Raw genomic sequence first — 17,091 nt, 5'->3', positions numbered from 1 at the left:
AAAAGTATAAGGATGTTGAAATAAACAGCAAATTTAGATCCAGGAGATACAGATTTTTCGTATTTATTACTTTTTTATGTAGAGTACACATGCTCAACTGGAATTTTCTAGATAGGGAGTTCCCCTGGCATATAGCGTTCTTCACCTATTATGCTTTCATGTTGCAGGTAGTTAGTTTGCCAGTTTTTGGCAGTCAAGCATGAGGCTAATGCTACAACCAAATGGGCCATTCATAACTGTACCTTTTGACTAATGTTCTTGTTTGTTTCATGACTAGACATGCATACAGGCTCAGGTTATCACTTTTGCTATTGAGAGCTCATCACTGCTATTATAGATTTTGACCAGTCAGGATTAAGTGTTAAGCCCCTCCAGGCAGTGATAACATTTCTTTAAGCGTTCAGTTTCACCTCCGGTATTCCTGTATTCAGTCTTTATTGTCAGTACATCAATAATACATGTTTCATTGAAAGCACTTGAAATAGCTTTGTACCCTCTTCAGGGTTCAATGTCCAAATGTTACCCAAATTTGACTTCTCTGGAATCTAAACAGACAATGTAATATTCAGAAAAAGCGTCTGTTTTTGCTAAAGTTTCAGACAAATGTCTGTTTATTCTCCGAACCCTGGGTGATTGCCTTGTGACTGATCTGTAGTCTGTTGTTCTGATGTCCACCAGTTTGTTTTGGGTCTTTTGGGTTGGTCATTCAGCATGTGATCACTTTAAAAAGTTGTTTTTCAGTCACGATCTCAGCCTGAAGATCGGTTCAAACTTCAGCCATAGTCAGCAGTGAATGTCTGATCTGGGGTTTAATCACATGTTAGCATTGCAGACGTCTGTAGGAGGTCAGCTTTGTGTAAATACTCCAAGGGGGATTGCCCTTTAAGTCAACATGCATTTATATTCTTCTTATCATCTGTATCACTTATCAGTCACATCTCCAGAACACTCGTGGCAGTATTGTTTTTGATTATACTACAATACAAAAACATGAGCTCACACAGGCCCTCATTTATCTAACGTTCAAATACTGAAAGTTCGATTGTTTCCAGGCAAAGATCAGCATTTATCAATCTGGGCGTTAGAAGATGGGGCGTTTAAATTCCACTGTCACGTTTCATCATACTAGTTCTGTGCATTTTGAGACAGACTGATAAACAGATCAATTTAAAAAGTTGCATGATTGATGCCGTAAAAGTATTTGACATTTCACTTTACATCTAACTTCATCCTCTTTTGGGATCAGTAACGGGTTATTTGGTGACATCTGAAGGTCAGAACACTTTGTTCTTTCGCCTAAGTGAAAAAAATAATTACATCACAATGTATAAAAGTTACATACCATGGATGAATAAATTGCTGTTAGAGGATATGCATAAATTAAGTGTTTAAAACTCAGCTGGAGTTTGATTCGTCTCACCCACACTGTTGACTACGGCAGTGATTTCGTTCCACACGTCTTTTCTGACTCTGTATAACGCCTCTTCTCAGGCTGTCAAACAACACAGGTTTATTTCTCTCAACCTCTGTTTTGAAGGTGTCAATCTCTGGCGCAGAGAAGTTCCTCTTTTCAGGGTAATGAGTCTGTGAGTGAAACCAGCTGAACTGTGAAGATTTAAATGATGATTGTTTTCAGGGGGTGCATTTATCACCACCTGATCATGTAAACACGCTGATTGTCCCCAATACGCACCTGCTGTACATCACATGTGAACCCTGTTATATGCCAGTTATTGCACCAGACTGACAAATTAAGGCCAGCATACTCTGAGACATTAAGACTGGAGATATGATGCTCAAGGAATGTGATGGTGCTACAACAGCTTTTCATTTGCAATAACAGGATGAAAAGTAATTATCAGTGCTAATTCAAAAACACAAACATGAAGTCCAAAAACAATAAAACAGAAAAGTAAAGAAAAAAAACAGGAAACCACAGTGCAAATCTTTCCCCTATATAAGTCTAAAATCTAACTTCCATGATCACCTTTACTGTTTGTAAACAGTTACAACTACGTGTGAGTTTGGCAACAGAAGTACAGCAGAGAAAAATGGTTTGTCAAGCTACCCAAGTGAGTTTACCCCCAAAACACACAATTTTTGCCCCACTGTCACTTTGACAGATGGTAAACAAATCACAGCTGAGTGCATGGAAGACATCAGCAAACGTAGATTATCAGTGGACGGATGTTTTAGTGGCAAAATCCAGCGCAGGGTTTAAACACACATGTCACTTGATGCTTATAACTGCATTATCTGTGGACATTTACAGACTGGGAAATATCAAGACATAAATCTGTGTCAATAAACCAGAGACGAGCACATAAGACTGCCAAGAATGAGACATGAGTCATAATAAAGGAGCCAGACAGAGAGCTGCACCAAACATCAAATAATGACAATGATTTCATATATTTGGATTGATGCTTATCATGGTTGATGTTTTGATAATATACTGTGGTTTTACTGCGAACATGACATCTGTTTCAAGTAATAATAATTTAAATGTTTGATGTTCATTTTAACTCTCTATAGGAAGTCTTGAGTGTCATATTAAATGAAATAATCTCAGCTCCGAACAAACTTTTTCATCAACTACATAAAGTAAAAACTCGATTTAGAATTTTATCTGCTAATATTGCTTAGTAGTTTGGATACAGACATCACGTTTGATAGCTCACAGCTGCAGATGTCACTGGTGTTTCAGTGTTAAGTGTGACCCTGTTAACTGGTAACATTCAGCAGACACACATCGTATCGTGTCACTCTGGATGATGACACACGGCACAGATTATTTTCTCTTCCATCTTCCAACTGGGTTGGAGTCATGCAAATTTGCGTCAAAAGTTCGGGGCAAATCGGTGTCAAATTGGTGCATTGACTTTGTATACAGTCTCCACTCAAATTCGCGTCTGATGTGGCTGTACCATTACACATTCACCTGAAGGTTTCCAGATGCCTTGGTCACTCTTTACTCCAAAACACTGGTTGCTCTGTAAAGGTCAGAATCAACAGAAGTTGACTACAAGATGTTATATTATTCCTGAAAACTGACCACAGACAATCAGACATTTTTATGCTGCTTACAGTTTTAATTTAGAGTTCAAAGAACTCTTAAAATCATGGATGTAGTCTCTCCGATGTCACCTATCTGTTTCTGAAATGGTAAATGAAGCACATCGGCTATAGTGGCCATATTGACCCTGAGCTGTGCCTCTTATTGGGCAAGCTTGCGATCTTATCATCCTCTTAATGGCGAGTTAGCAAAAAAATTTCACCCCCTGTACAGCGGGTGCAGATAGTAAAATTAGCGATTCAGACAGGAGACGTTTTTTGAACCAGGCTTTAAAAAGGTTAATTTCTGCTTTGAAAACAGCTTTTTTGGCTTGGTGTGTATGTGACTTCGAGTACTTCCGGAGCCAGCCCCAAGCAAACACTTAAAACAGCAGATTTTAGCACTTCTGCATTGTCTCATATTCTCAGACCAGAGGTTGCTTTTTGGTCTATACACTGAGATGTGCTTTTGCAATTCTCCCTCTGCTGGTGGTAAGGAAGTCTTCTGGCTGAAACTGTTTAACTTTGGAGTGATGTTTCTCTACATGGTTACATGATTTCCTCCAGTGCTGCACTATTTACCTCCCTCACCAAAACACTTCCACTCTGTCCTTGACCAAGCAGTGGCCTCACAATGGGAGGAGGACAAACAGCTCTGTTGATACAGACAGAGGTCTTTTTGGCTTTTTCCCCAGAGAACCATGAGGAAAACACAAACAATCAACTTTCAAAATATAAAACACTGAACTAATAAATTCCAGTGGACTTTACCTGAGACAGTTCAGGAGGACAACAGGTGTTCAATGTTTTCTTTTCTGGATTTTGCATTTCAGTCATGAATTTTTATATTCTCTAAATTTCTAATAGATTAACCTGCTTGTCAGCGTGTTAACAACACACAACTGTTTGAACGTCTTTTTAATCTGCAGCATTTTTTGAGCACAACAAAGACAACAACAACAATGTGCAAAAAACCTGTTGTAAACAAGAGCAGAGAGGCGCCTCTCGCTGCATAAAAGGTGACGGGAGGTGATCATCCCTGTAGCTACTGGAGCTAATATGAACAAATTCAACACAAACAACTCCACATGAGAAGTAATGGAATAATAAAAGATTTTAGTACAACAGAGGTACAACAGTTGCATCACCGGCTACATTTTTTAACAGCGAATTCTGCTTGTAATTTGTTTGTTTGTGCCAACCATGTCACCTCAGACTGCTTCAAAAATGAGGGTTCATGCAAAGAGATGGAGAGTAAGAACAACAGCAAAAAAACGCTGATATAACCAAGGCTGCAAAACTTCCACAGTGGTCTCCCTCTGTACAGGTGTAGTGCGATGGCACAAGTTCTTCTGGAAGACTCGCCATGCTTGTTTTGGTGTTTTTCTGGTTTGTAACTCTGAACTTCACATGGATAATGGGGATAAAACTGAAATCTTTAATATCTTTAAAAGATGTTGTAAATTGTTGTAACATTTCGAACAATAGCTCTACATAACATCATGTAAATGCATTACCTTGTCGCTTTGCATCCTGGGAAAAGTTGTCTTGAACAAGATAGAGTATTGTTAAAAAGAAGATCTGCTCTCCATTCTTTGCTTCAAAACAAGAGCACATCTTGGTAGGAGTGTTTTCATGACAGTGGGTGCAAGTGCTCATGGGAAATGGAGTCTTTATCCCAGAAAAAACACTTCTGTTCCTGATAGTCCTCACAGCTCTCTTAATACAAGAAAACCAAGTCTTGTTTCTTATCCTACTGCCAGATTATTTTTTACTCTTTTCAATTCAGGCAATTAAGGTGTTGTGGGGTTTTTTTAATATTGAGAAAAAATACATTTTTCTCAACTTGTCAGGTGACCGTGGCTTATTAAGTCTAATTAGACTTTTTATTGTTAAAAAAGACTTCAATACTGGTCTAAATGTCAGATTTTGCAGTGCTCACACTTGTTTTGGATCAGTATTTATTATTAGCAGCTGTAATATTTCTGGTGTCATCATTCAGTTGATACAGACTGTGAGTTGAGAGTTGTTAGATTAGGGGTTGGGAAAAATGTTTCTTTGAGTTAATAACTGGAGGCAGTAATCACACTGGAGACATGAAGAAGGGACTCAGGAATCAGGATCTGTCTCCCTCTCTCTCTCTCTCTCTCTCTCACACACACACACACACACACACACACACACACACACACAGAAAGCTCTTATACTCATTAAATTTCTCTTAAACCTCTTCTGCGAGGTGGAAGAGGATCTCTGCCCTGACTTCACTCCACCATTTACCTCCATTAGCGTCCACACTCATCACCCGTCTCGGCTCGACTTTCTCCAGGCCCGTTTGTCCCTTTGTTTCACTTTTACTTTGTACAAACTGTTTGTACTTTTAGCTCACTGAAAAAAAAAAATGAGGAAGACCAAAAAAAAGGAAAAATGGGATGCTGAAAAATGTGCGTCACATTGTCAAATATAACTCTGATCACCATGGAAACTGAGAAACAGAGTGTATCAGTGGGTGTTTTTTTTCTTTTTGTCGACCGTCTCTCAGTATCTCTCCCTTATGCACACACACACACTTTCTGTTCATCTCTTGCTGTGTGTCTTTCTCTTCACCAACGTACACACACATCTCTGAGTGAATAGTATCACTTGTTGGTAGCAAGTGTTGTCGTTGCAGCTGTGTTTCAGAGAAGAGAGGGAACGTGAAGAGCTAAGACAGAATTAAAAACATGGAGAGTGAAGAGAAATGAACGCCACTGTCCTTACTGGTCAAAGTATCAACGTATTAGAGTGTGTTAAAGCTGAAGAATCACTACAATGAAGATTTAACTTACCCTTAAAAAGTCAGTTATTTATTATGTATGTGCAGTAATTTATTCATAGTTGACCTTAATTTTGTCCAAAGGGAAAAACGCTCTATGCATAGCATTGTCTGATTTTTTGGTCATTTTGGTGACGTGCCTACCCAACGATGGAAGAATTTGCCCCAAGGAGACCTGGAGAAGACTCAACAGGGGGGGAGTCAAATGCTTTTAGAGACATTTTGGTCACAGTTTATCATTTTTCAAAGACTGTTGAGTTAGCTGCTTCAAAGATTTGTCAAGTTTTTATTTCACGATTTATTTACCCTTGAGTTTCTGTTAAACATTAAAAAAATGACAAATAAAATCAATGAAACAGAAACAGCTTTTGAACCAGCGCTCTTTGTGTGTTTGTTGGTCTGTTGTCTGTGCAGTGGTTAGCTGACTGTGCCTCAAAAACCAGCAGCCGGCAAATGAAGTTAGTGTGATGAAGAATTACTGACGTTTCAAGGATCGACTGCAACTCTGAGTTGACTTATAGACAAACTATGTGTGTTGCAATAGTCATTTCCCTGCATTGGCTGCACATTTCTTATAAACGCCTGAACTCACATGGCATGAAAGATTAGGCAACATCCATAAATGTATAGTTTGCGTTTTCTCACTTTGCTGTGAAGGGTGGAAAAAGTGGGAACAAGGCGTATTATCCTTTAATAAGGGTTGTAAAGTGTGTTGATGGAGAGCAAGAGGAGGCAGAGACAAATGAATGCATGCAAATGAGACGACGAACGGAGCAAATGTGTAAACGAGCATTACATTCAAATAGGACTCAATGATGTTTGACAGATAGTGTTATTAAAACAACAATTCCCTTTCAGACAAATGCACGCTGTTACATTTTCCCCTCAAATGAGGTGCAAATGTGTTGCGGACAAAAACGTGCACGCTTGTTTGCATGCACGCTGACGAGTGTGTTTTAGAGAGTGCCACAGACGAGCACGGAGGGAGGAAGAGCATTCCCATTAGAGTGCCCATTAAGTCTGATTACGAGTGATTACCGTCTGTCGGAGAGAGATGACCAGCCTCGTTGTGACGCCGAATCAACAACATAAACAACTGTTTTCTTTCTCATTCTCATCATAATCCAGGACACCACATCCTGTTTCTTTCTCCTCGCTTCCTTCGCTTTGCAGCGTGGACCACACTCAAACCTGAGCCGCCTCACTTCTGCTGCCTCACTGCACATGTTGTTTTGTCACATGTTGTTTTATTTATGGACCTTTTCCTCTCAAAATGCCGCTCTCCGCTTTAGGGACTGTTTAAAAAAAAAAAGGAAGGGAGATATATTGCCTCATTTGTGGGCCACCGGTCCAAAAGGGAAAGACATTTATAGTGGGATTTCTTCGCTGCGTAGGTGGGGGTATTCGTGCTCTTAACCACATGTGGAAACCACCAGAGAGTGTTTTTTTCTGAGGCAGCTGTTTCATTCAGGGTATGTGTTACATATAGGTCAGCTTAGCCGGGTGTTCTGTCCTGAATACATCCTGCTACAAAGACATAGCAGAGAGATGTCAGAGCCAGGTTCAGCACTGAGTTATAGGGCATTATTTCCTTTTATTTAATTTAACTTCAGCGAAACATACGTCCATTCCTGGATTGACTGTATTTTTTATGAGGAGCTTTATAAATCCCTGTGCCTGGAGCCAGTTTTTAACACCACAGAAACATGTTTGTGTTTGTTTCTCGCCCTCCTGACGACCCACTGCTTTTCTTTATAGCAGGACTGTGAATTTCATCTCCAATGCTCATTAGTGTGTGTGTGTGTTTTTCTAGGTGTTTCTCCCGGGGAGCTCAGCGGCTCCTCAGCGCTGCCTGGAGTCAGACTTCACCACTTCCTCTGGTAAGACCTTCATGTTGCTCAATTCTACACAGCCAGAGTTGTGCAGCCTGCAGAATGCCAATACTCAGAGCATCTATCTCTGTTAGACCTCCCTGCTGTGGCCAAGACACACACACACACACATAGAAAATCCATGTCTCTAGCAGTCCAGAGTCGTGATGAAAATGTAATGAAGCTGTAATCTTGGTACTGATCCAGGCGAGATCATTATGTGCCAGGCTGGTGATTTGTCAGTTCATTCTGCTTCTTGTCTTCAGCTTTGACAGCTGCAGACTGAGCGTGTGTCAAAAGGGAAGGATTGTATGTGTTAAAATATTAGCATAACTCTGAACAACATTTGTACTGCAAATGTACAAGAGATCAACTAAAGACAATGGTGTGTTTATCCGTCTCATCAGACAGGATTCTTGTAAAGCAGCTGATACAACGAAGAAGAGAGGAGCTCAGTGTAGAGTGAACAATGGACAGACAACAGGTCACAGTGTCTTTCTGGGATTGGATTTCTGCTCATTGGGATATTATGCCTAGACTTCTGTGCGGGGCGTAAATAATAGAAAACCAGCAATTAACAGGCTTTATTCTTTTGAAACTTAACGGTAGGCCCTATTACATTTCAAACAGTTCAACACTCATCTTTATGCAAACTTAAAGTACACTAAACATTTAATTTTCTGCAGTGTCTGTACCTGCCATGTGGGAAACAGCCCAATGAAGTTAGACCATGGATAAGGGCTGATCATGACAACATTTTAGAGGATCTAAAGCAAACAGGTAGTTCAGTCAGACTGTAAAATGGAACATAAAACTGTTAACTGTATAAGATAAGGACATAGTCTCCACTGTGTGACTATCTGTTTCTGGTGCAGAAAAATGAAGCTGGTTGTTCATGCTTTCACACCAACAGCTATAGGGTGCCCGTCAGTCACGTAAACTGAGCTGCACCATGCAGAGCAATTGGGCAAACATAATATCTTCTGAACCGCTGACTAAGAGAAAAATTTACCCTCACACCCCGTGTGCCCATGTTGAAATAGGGTTTCAGGCCCAAAAGTTAATTTTTTTGTTTGTTTGTTTTATTAACCAGGCTGTTAATGGGTCAGTCTCTTAAAAGGTCCCATATTATGCTCCTTTTCTGCAGTTTAATATGGATCATTGATGTCTTCATGAAATGGTAGTAACATGTTTTGGTCCAAAAAGCCAATAAATCAAGCAGGTAGCATTGTTTCCAGGCTCTCATAGCCCCTCAGTTCAGAATGGTCTGATTTAGTGGGCGTGACCTTCATATGTAAATGAGCCACCGCTGATACCGCCCTGCTCTTCTGCGTCACAGAGAGCGGCGCCACGAGCTCCCAGTGCACAATATCAAGAAAACAGCAAAGCTCATTTACCGTATCATTACAGGCTAAAACAACAGCAGCTAAACTTAGCATCCTGAAGCTAACACAGAGACAGGGGGGACACTGACGGAAACCTCTTACATCTGCTCCACAGCACACAGCATTTAAAATACTCACATTTCCAGGGTCTGAGGTTTGTTGGCGGATGGTTGGTAATGCGCCTGGATTCAGGACGAGTCTATTCACTAGCCCTCTGTTGTACTGTCCAAAGTTGAAAAAGCAGTCGGCCGTGAGGTGACTGGCACTCAGATGCACAGTCTTGTGGGACAACTCAGGTCGGTAATTTGGGGGCCTGAAGTCTGTGGAAATGCCACAAAATGCCTACCGTACTGATATGAACTGAACTGAACCACTTGGTGGAAACAAGACTTTTGACTTGGTGCGTTTGGTTTCTGGTCTCTCTGCAGCCAGCATCAAGCTAACACTGCAACTTTAAGCTCTTCCACATAGGTTTCATTTTTCTACAGCAGATCTTGCCCCTTGCATAAAACCTAATTGATCGAAGATTTCAATTCATGTCATCACTTTAGCCAATCCAACTCAGTAAACAGTTTTCTCTGGTGTTGTACTTTATGTGGCCTTTTCATTTTCCTGTTGGCACATCAGCCGCAGAGTTTTGCCCAGAGGCGGAGCCGAGATTCACCACAGTGCTTCCTGTGTGAACTGGAACATAGGCTTGTATGGAAACAAATTTGCTACACAGTGAGAGGCCCTGGTGCTCCATGGCCTTGTGCTCCCTCAGTGAACTGGGCTTAACATGAGAAATGCTCAAACTAATTACATGTGATGTCAAACAAATCTGCAAAAATTTGATTACAAAAATATTAAAATTCTCTATTAGCATGACAGAAAATATTGAGATGGAAAGATAGTTTACAACCAGTCATCAGTGGTTAATTACTCCACTGGTTGGCATTAAGATGTTGAAGAGCAGAATCAAATCAGGTATTTCCAGGGATAAGCACCTTAAAAAAAGTTCAGATATCTGACTCTGTGTCACAAACAGTTAAGTACAAAGTCTTATCAAAGCTCGTCAAACAGATAACTCTCTGTCGAGAAGCATTTCTGTTGGACTCTGTTGACTCAAACTTGAGTTTCAAAGTTGGGAAAATATTCTCATGTCAGGATCTGTTAATCAGTCATGATTTAGCGCTGTGGTTAGCACGACATGATTTCCATCAGTCAGCAGGTTGAGTCTGCCAAGTTGCCAGAGAACTGTTGATGTTATTGTCTTTAGGGCGTACAAATAGAGGAGTATGTGTGCTTAGAAAGCTGAGAAAGGACCTCAGACCAGTTAAGTGAGCTCAGAGGATTCAAGGGGTCAGGAAACTGATTCTAACCGCTACTGAATTTAAGAACAAACTTGAACTGAAAAAAGAAAATCAGCATGAAAAGTAAAAATCTTCAGCTTCCTGTAAGCCTGGCTTCAAAAGGGCAACAATTATTGTGTCACTCGATAGAAGTTTGTTCATAGTTTATCCAGATTTACCTCCTGTTTCACTGGATGCTGATATCTGCTTAAGTAAAAAAAACTTCTTAAGACATGCTGACTCCCTTACAGTTGAAGTCAGTGAAGCTGTTGCATTCTTTTGTCTGTTTAAAACCTAAACTACTCTCTCTCCTCTGAGTTGTCTTGTTGTTAAAACCTGACTTCTATTAAAGTCAGACCAGATAATGCTGATTGGAGGACTATGCTCATGATTTTATGTTTTTTTTTTTTTTAGCATTTATTAAGCATTTATTTATTTTTTTAGCACAAAACTTCTCTGCATTTCAAGCATCGAGTGAATAAGGAGCAAAAATGCCTTTAGTGTCAGCACACATCCCAAAATACTGAACCATGATGGCTATTTGCTTTCTTATAGAGCGGTTATTGTGCTTTTTTTAGGCTCTATTCTTTCCTTCTGGTACCCCCATAAAAAAATCTCTATTTTACTCATACTGGTGTTTTAGAAAACCCTTAGTTCAGCCTCTGTCTGAAACACTTCAGTCTAGCTGCTGTCTCTTGTTGCTAGATGCCATGTGTGGGTCATTTACATATTGAGTCAGACAGTTTCATCTATTTTAGCCGACTCAAACTTTCCACTCCCTCCTTGTGTTTTTTGTTTTTTAAAGGTATATATATGTAAATGTAGAACCTGGTCTCAATAGGTTTAGGCTGCCCTCTCCACAAACACTCTTTCCTTCTTTCCTTTTTGATTGGCTAGCCCTGTTGGATGGAGCTATGGAAAGACCTTGATGTTTGAGGTCCACCCCTCTGATGTGTCATGAATTAGTTTATAAACAGATTCAGGAATGACGCTCGGTGCTCCCAGCCCAGCGCGGCTCTAAATCTGTAGCCAGACTCTTCTTCTCTGTTGTGCCCAAATGGTGGACTGAATTACCTAACTCCACACGATCAGCAGAGTCCCTTTCTACTTTGAAGAGATCTCTGAAAACTCAACTGTTCTGGGAACATTTAAGCACTTAATCTGACCCTTCTCCTCTTGGTCCTCAGGGCCAGAATGAGTCAGAAGGTCTAAAACCCAGCTCTTAGTGAATTTTCAGCACTAATTACTGAATGTTGTTGAAGGTTGGAGCATATTGTTGCAGCAATTGATTGTGGTTAGTTGGCTAGATTATTCTACATTATTCAAAAAAGAAAAAAAAATCCTGCACTTAATGGCAGCACCTGTAGCCAAATTACATATAGCGCTTTGTCCCACTAACTAAGTTTTTCCTTCTGTCTAGATTCTTGCTTGTGTTGCACTTAGCTTTGGATAAAAGTGTCTGCTAAATGAAACTGTAGAACTTATGAAAATGTTAGAGTGTGAAAATCTGCATGTTCAGTCTGAACATTCAGAATTGTTACTGTATACCCATGTTTAAAGTATGTGAAAGCAGAAAAAACCCTCCTTAAAGGCTTAATTCCACTTTGTTGTGTGGCAGGCTGGCTGCTAGCTTTTCGGTGGATCACATTCTTTTGCTGGTATCACGACAGGTGACTTTGGACAAACATTATCTGTTGGAGTCCTTCGAGAATTAAGTTCAGCAGGTTTTACCATTCTACTCTGTTGAGTTACCTTAAAGATTAAAAATCCTGTACAAGCACAAGCATTTTGGGACTCCTGTAGATTAGAAAATAAAGAAGCTAGGAAGTTCTCAGTGGAGATATTCTTCCCATCACCAGCCTGTCTTAACTGTTGCAGCAAAACAAACTCAAACACACGTGATGGCTCATCATGTTGTCATCTGATAACAAAGTTTATTGATTATTATAATTTGTGGTGCTTTTGGCCAATTTTCACTTGTAGGAGTACATGTTGTCCCAAATGTGTCTGGAGTTGTAAATAAAGGGCCTCTTCTTCTCCAAACTTCCATCAAAGAGCTGCTAACAGCTTGAGGTCCAGCCCGTCACATCGCTGCATCAGAGCAATAAGGTCTGGGCTATAAAAAGCTCCAAATTAAAACAGTTCTCCTATAAATCAAAACTTAACGGATCTGATTTAATATCTTCTGAGTGGAAGTTATCAGAAGGTTATAAATCAAATAGATCAGACAATTAAAGAAGAACCACAGCTAATTTCATACTGATGCTTGTGTAAGAGTGTAAATCCAACTCCAGCAAAGCAGCAATGTGTGAGAAAGTTATGCTGATAAATTGGTTTTGGAGCTTGGAGGAGCTCTGGATGTTACACAGAGGCTTCTATCTGCAGACATAAGTAAAAGTTCAGAAAGGGAACATATTTTTTAGTATTTTAAAAGTTTAAATGTTGAGAAGTGACCTGAACTTGAACTGAGCTGAAATCTAATGATGAGAAGTGAGAAGCCAAACAGGATTTGTGTGTCTGCAGGTGATTGCGAGCTCCAGCTGTCAGCTGTTTGTCATGACCGACAGTCCTCACTGCTGGTTGTTTTAGCACTGCATAGATTATTGCTCGCCTGACTTGGACCAGCTCAGTCTCCAGTGAGGGATTGTATTCACGACTTCTCGCAGCGTAACTGTACCGCTTCCCCGGCACACCGGATAGCCTCGGTGTTTGGGCGGACCTCTCTGACATTGGCCTGTGTGTGTGTTTTCCTGGCAGCTGGAGAACTTAATGTAATATGATGAGTGCACTGCAGACTCAGACGCAAAGTCATTCGGTTGATTCTTCTATTAGCTTGAATTCTTTAATGAAAACACCATCTGCCGTCCTTTTCTGATAGCAGTTGCCATGATGACGAGCTTGGATCACATTGCACGGTGTGATGCAGCTTCGTAAATTAAATATTAGAGAGCTGCGGGCGTAATGAGCGGCGGATCAAGATTGGCTCCTGTCTGAATGCCACCCCAAATAAGATGCATTTTGGTTAATACTGCGATGACTATTGTTTACTGCTGCTTGTCAGTGTTGATTCATGATCCAAGCTGACGTGCACGATGAGATTACCACTGAGGAGGACTGTCAGGAGGGCTGACATTTAGACTCAGATAAAGCCCTGATGCCCTTTCACTTTTCAAAACAAGCAGAGCCATCAAATTTATTACAGGTTAATGCAGGATTTACTGCTGCTGTTTCAAATTTATTGGCCTTTTTTTATTCAAGTGGGTTGTTTTTTGTGTCCCTGCAGTGCAGAGTAAGTCCTTAGAGTACATACAGCAGTGAAAGAAAGATGAGCAGAAATTGCAAAAACCCTCCCACATGAGGAAATCACAAAAGAAAGGCCTCAAATTTAAAGCAATTTTTGGAAAAAGGGCTTATCTTCTGGTTGCTTAAGTTTATGCAAAAAATGCTTGAGGGTACCCCCCCCTAGCCTCTGTTTAATGGTAGCTTCAACAGCTGTATTAAGGTTGTGCTCTGCAGCGTCAGTTTCAAGTTAAAATTGTACAGCTGTATTAAGTTACCCTTAATCCTCTGTGTTCCTCAAAGTGCCTTTTAGTATTTGTTTTAAGGTACCTTAGGCAGCTGATTTGGGGCCTTTGGTCTTTTCATGTGGTGCCTTTTAATACAGGGATGTCCAGACTTTTTCCTCCACAGAGAGCCACATTCGATTCTGTAAAAAAAACTACCAAGGTCCAGCAGCTCTTACTGAGGGATTAATCAACAGTGAAAGAAACATGTGGATGCTCTATTTTAAACAATTTATTTTAGTGATTTCTGTAGTTGAGATCAATCACTAAGTGTGCTCAAACATCCTTGTTCTACCATCACTGACTGATGAAATCAAACCTCACCTGTCCTTCAGGTGTCTCTTGGTACCAGATGATCAGTGGTCAGTTTTCTGCAGTGTTTCATGCAGCATTAACGTCAGCAAACTGCTTCTGACCAAGGACAATGTTTTCCAAGGGGGTGATATAAGCAAAATATGTCAGGGTTCTTGGACTGGTAAGGTGAATGTGGCTCATATTAAGTCCAAAATACATTGTCTTCTGAAAATAAGACAAAAACACTCAACAAGATTTTAGTTTTTTGCAGTGAACCAGCTACTCTAAAGAAACCGTTGTTTGGCCTTTGTCCTCAAGTTGCTTTTTGACGGCTGTATTTAAGAATCTTCAACAGATTTCAGTAATCTGTTAGCATCTGCATTTAGCTTCAATAGCTTTTAAAGGTTAAATTAAAAGTCTATTTCACAATATTGGGTAGAGCTTTCAAAAGGTAACCAACGGCTTCTATCTCAAGTGTTTGAGTGTTTAATCCTATTTCATTTTTTTCATTTGTTTCAACTTTTCAGTTTCTATTTTAAGGTTCATACAAGACATTTTATAGAAGCCCTCAGTTTTAAGGTACTCTTAATTTGGAGGAGATTCTTAATTATTTTATATATTTATGTATTGGAATAAGATTTTTAAAGTCTAACTCTTTTGGACTCTTAACAGAACCAATTCGCTGTTTTATTTCTTATTCAACTGAATATTTCCATTCACTGGGGAGTGACAGAGACTGGAAGAGTTACTCTGTGACTGGAGTTTTCTGGCCTGTAACTTCCAGTCTGTTGACTCCTTTCCTTCCACTATAACCAGTCTTTAAACACAGCTGTGGCATTTACTTTTTTGGATACATGTTTACTTCATGTCTTTTTCAATTTTGTTGATTTCTTTTCTTCCATCTCGTTTTGTCTTTACCCCTCATGTCTTTTTTTCTGTAATGTCTTTCTATTTTTACTTTCTGCAAACCTTTTGGTTGTTTGTTTTTACCACAGTAAGGAGGCCGCTGTGGAGTTGATCAGACTTAATACATCTGCGTGATGAATATATTACAGTAACCCAGTGATTTTCAGCCTGCAGTGATTTCCAGTGTCAGGGGTTGTGAGATGAGTGATGAGAGTCCAGAAATAAAAACTTATACCTTGATACACAAATCTGTTTCCAGTTTTTGAACTCCGTAAACTCTATCATTCCTTTTTTGTGAAATGTCTTCCAGTTTGACCTCTGTGTTCTCAGCAGGCGTTTAAATGAACCCACATGAGAAATGTTGGTTAAACTGAAGCTTCACCAACTCACAGCTGACATGGTTATAAGAAAAACCCAAACCACATTCCTTTAAAACATATTTTTGCCAAAGCCAAAACGGTTGTGTTTGATGAGTCAATGTTGAAAAATGTGCAGTAATCTATACACTCTGTTCATAGCCCAGCAGGCTTGGTGGTGGATCTTTTTCTGGAGCGTGAGTATGAGATACAGCGAACAGTTCACCAGATGTCTTCTTCATCACTCTGTGCAATAACAGGAAATGCTATAGAAGCATCGAAACCACATTTGGTTTTCATCTTTACATTTTTATTAAAGAGCGAGGGAGTTCATTCTGCTGTATAAAGTGGTTTACCCAATTCAGAGATGAACTTTCAACTCAATAAGGAGCTGCTGGAGAGACTAGAGTGTGGAGAAAGATTTTTTTTGATACTGTCAAAATGCTTCAGAGACCTCTGATCCTACAATAAATGACTTGACGCAATGAGACTTTCTCTGAATTATACTGGGAGTTTCAGCCATGGTGACTCAAGTGGGCGTTTTCTTGCTGCTGATTACAGAACTACTCAATTTGTTAGCTTAAGAGTAGGGATGGGAATTGATACGATTTTGTCAATACTGATGCCCTTATCGATTCTGCTCATCAATCAGATTCTTTATTGATTCCCTTATCATTTCCTGTTGTGAATTTTCTTGGTACAAAAAGTAGCTTTTCAGGTTTTCTGTGTCAACAACACTGAATTGAGTTTATACTGTATGTGAATAAAATGTTAATGGTCCCTGAGTCTGGATATTTCTGGGCATAATTAAACAGAAACAGGTAAAAATTGCACACAATGTGACGTTGATGTACTGTGTCGTAATATATCAATAATTCAAGTAGGCCATCTAGTGTCTCAAAGTGGTTATAGCAATGGTTTAAGTTGTTTGGAAGCTTTCTGTAGTTATGAAGTCAGCCATGAGCCTTTCAATGTCGTGTTAGCTTTTGATATTTGAAATTCTCAGTATTTTTTTTTTACAAAGAGTTGATGTAATATGTTTCTGTGATGAAAGTTGAAATTCTATTCTGGAGCTGAGGTTATACTGATGTATGCTAACTGCTAGCATATCAATGCAGTTTCCCATATGTGTTAGCATCAAGCTTGGGCTATTTTGTTATTTTGGTAAATAAGGTGATTTATACCATTTCAAATGTACTAAATATGATTCTCCTAAGCGAGAGTAATGTACTTTTTTTATGGAGTCAGTTCTTCAGTAAAACTTCAAGCTGAAAATCCTGAATCCGAGTTTTCTTGGGAAATGTTATCTAACTGCTAAGCTAAGATAGCTGCAGCAGACTAGTCGTAGACAAAAGGCCCGGCGGCTCCAGCATAATGTAAAGAATTGAAAAGGGAAGCGTTAAGCATAAAGGCTAACGATATCGATGGATTGGAATATTTCTTATCGATTCTCAACAGTAACCAGTTTTCAATTCCCATCCCTATTTAAGAGCCTGTTTTATTGTTATTTCCTCTG

General features: G+C 39.7%; 1 protein-coding gene across 3 annotated transcripts in view; it reads left to right on the top strand.

Moving 5' to 3' along the window:
* thrb (thyroid hormone receptor beta) overlaps nucleotides 1-17,091 on the top strand; it is a 178,701-nt gene that overhangs the window by 95,752 nt on the left and 65,858 nt on the right. For all 3 annotated transcript variants that reach the window (XM_074686420.1, XM_074686421.1, XM_074686419.1), the window contains exon 2: nucleotides 7,683-7,749. The gene's annotated coding sequence lies outside the window, so the exon portion shown is untranslated. The remainder of the gene's footprint in view (nucleotides 1-7,682; nucleotides 7,750-17,091) is intronic.

The sequence above is a fragment of the Halichoeres trimaculatus genome, unplaced genomic scaffold (assembly GCF_033239565.1).
Source record: "Halichoeres trimaculatus isolate MK-OKI-2021-1 unplaced genomic scaffold, fHalTri1.1 fHalTri1_scaffold_14, whole genome shotgun sequence".
In the NCBI taxonomy this organism is placed as follows: Eukaryota; Metazoa; Chordata; class Actinopteri; order Labriformes; family Labridae; genus Halichoeres; species Halichoeres trimaculatus.
This window is presented reverse-complemented; position numbering and strand designations above follow the sequence as displayed.